This window comes from Patagioenas fasciata, chromosome 21, assembly GCF_037038585.1.
Source record: "Patagioenas fasciata isolate bPatFas1 chromosome 21, bPatFas1.hap1, whole genome shotgun sequence".
Lineage (NCBI taxonomy): Eukaryota > Metazoa > Chordata > Aves > Columbiformes > Columbidae > Patagioenas > Patagioenas fasciata.
The window spans coordinates 66,174-69,183 of record NC_092540.1 but is presented as its reverse complement, the minus strand read 5'-3'; positions in this window follow the sequence as shown (position 1 = coordinate 69,183).

Here is a 3,010-nt window from a genome sequence, read left to right as displayed (position 1 = left end):
GCTGCCCCCAGCCGCCCCAATGCGGTGCTGACAATCTTGGGGGTTTGTTCTGGACATTCCAGGTCCTTGGGTTCTATTATTTTAATTTTAACTACTTATTTACTGTAAAGCGCTCAGAATAAAAATTCAAATACCAGTAACTAGAGGAGTTCTTGGGAATCAATAATGCCTATAATCTACTGCAGCTATTACGTAAAACTCTGCAGATGGTAATTACCCGCAATATATATAAAACACTTTAAAACAGTGGAATATAAATACTGGAAGCACTAATTGGAAGTAACACCTGTAGAGAAAAAAACCTCTAGTTTATAATAACAAATAATGTGTGCTAGTTAATCCACTTAGTAGTAAATTAATGATAAAAATGTTAAAGTGTAAATAAAGGAAATTATTTAGGCGTAAGCAATAACTGAATCTAATTTCAGCTATTACTTGGTGAACTAGGCAGTAATGATTCCCAATCTGTGTCGTAGTTTGAGAAACACATAGTTTGGAATTCCTTTTAAATGATACAGGCAGAAAACTAATTGGGAGTCATTAGTAGCCACATTTGAACAACTGTTATGAAATAAACTGCAGACACAAATGAATGTATAGGAAGCAAAGTAAGGAAGTGTTAGATTTTACACAGCATTGGAAAGTAATCGGGAGTGTTTAGTATTTAAATTAGAGCCATGAGTGAGATTGGAGGCAACAAAACTCAGAACCAAATAGTCAAAGCTGTAGATTTTTTTTTAAAAAAGAGAGAAATAAAAAGGAGCCACTAAATAGTGACTGTTTATAAATGGAGTTATTAAAAAAATTCCCAGGCAGTAATGATGCCAAACATAACAAGATTTAAACATTAAATAAAATTAGAAAACAGTGTCATGACTGTCTAAATTTAAACAGAACTTGGGGGGTGGGGGGGAGGCGTGCAAACCTCACAGGTGTTAATTCTAAATAGATTTAAAATAAAAAGCAAACTGCACCTGATTAACGGAAGGGTTAGGGTTAGGGGTTAAGGTTAGGGTTAGGGTCATTAGGGTTAGGGGTTAGGTGTTGTGGTTCACCCTGCAACGTAGGTGTCCTGGTTCAGGAACGGCACGGCAACCACCCTCAGGTCGCTCGGTCCATCAGCTCGCAGACACCAATGTGGTGGACGGCAAATGGCGTTTATTGGTAGGCAATAAAGCAATATATACCTTGAGTTTTACAACGTCACATCCGCCTGCTCAGATAACACACGAAACACTACACCTATCAGGGGAGGGGCCACTATCTTCCCGTACAGCGTGAGATCTTCCGAACGCAAGACCGTAACTACGAACACCTGATAGAGCCCAACAGGGCCTGATAGAGCCCGACAGAGCCTGACAACTCCCATCAGAGACCGACAGAGCTTGACAAGGCCAGACAAAGCCTGATAGAGCCCGACATGGCCTGACAGCTACGGAAAGAGACCGATAGACTGCTACAGGGCCTGACAGAGCCTGACAGGGCCTGACAAGGCCCGAGAGAGCCCAAAAGGGCCCGATAAACGCCTACAGAGCTTGACAAGATGTAAAAGGGCCCAACAAGGCCTGACGGAGCCCAACACAGCTCGACAGAGCTTGACAAGGCCCGAGAGAGCCCGACAAGACTTGACACAGCATGACAAGGCCCTGCAGAGTTTGACAGAGCCCGACAGGGCCCAACAGAGCCTGACAGGGCCCGACAAGGCCTGACGGAGCCTGACGGAGCGCTACAGAGCCCAACGAGGCCTGACAGAGCCCGACAAGGCCCGAGAGGGCCTGACCGAGCCTGACAGGACCTGACAAGGCCCAATACGGCCTGACAAGGCCTGACGGAGCCTGGCAGGGCCCGACAGAGCCTGACAGGGCCCGACAGAGCTTGACAAGGCCTGAGAGAGCTTGATAAGGCCTGACAGGTACTGACAGAGACCAACAGAGCACAACAAGGCCTGACAGAGCCCAACAGAGCTTGACAAGGCCCGAGAGAGCCCGATAAGGCCTGACAGGTACTGACAGAGTCTGACAGAGACCAACAGAGCACAACAAGGCCCGACAGATCCCCGACAATGCCCAACAGAGTCCACCAGGGCCCGACAGAGCCTGACATTTCCCAACAAGGCCTACCGGTGCCTGACAGGGCCCGACAGAGCTTGACAGAGTACAACAAGGTCCAGTAGAGCCTGACAGAGCCTGGCAGGGCACGACAAGGCCTGACGGAGCCTGACAGAGCTTGACAGAGTTACACAAGGTCTGACAACGCCTGACAGGGCCCAGCAAGGCTCGACAAAGCCCGACTGAGCTTGACAAGGCCCAACAGGGCCCGATAAGGACCAACAGGCCCTGACAGAGTCTGACGGAGCTCAGCAGGGCCCAACAAGGCCCTACAGTGCTTGATAGGGCCCGACAGAGCTTGACAAGTCCTGACAGAGCTTGACAAGGCCCAGCAGGCTCCGACAGGACCCGCCAGAGCCCGACAGCCCTTGACAAGGCCCAGCAGAGCCCTACAGAGGTTGACAGGGCCTGACAGGGCACGACAGAGCCCGACAAGGCCCGACAGAACCTGACAGAGCCTGAAAAGGCCCGACAAAGCCCGATAGAGCCCGACAAGACTTGACACAGCACGACAAGGCCCTGCAGAGTTTGACAGAGCCTGACAGGGCCCAACAGAGCCCGACAGGGCCCGGCAAGGCCTGACGGAGCCTGACAGAGCACTACAGAGCCCAACGAGGCCTGACAGAGCCCGACAAGGCCCGAGAGAGCCTGACAGGACCTGACAAGGCCCAATACGGCCCGACAGAGCCCGACAAGGCCTGACGGAGCCCGACAGGGCCCGACAGAGCTTGACAGAGCCCGACAGAGCTTGACAAGGCCTGAGAGAGCCTGACATTTCCCAACAAGGCCTAACGGTGCCTGACAGGGCCTGACAGAGCTTAACAAGGCCCAAGAGAGCCCGATAAGGCCTGACAGGTACTGACAGAGACCAACAGAGCACAACAAGGCCTGACAGAGCCCAA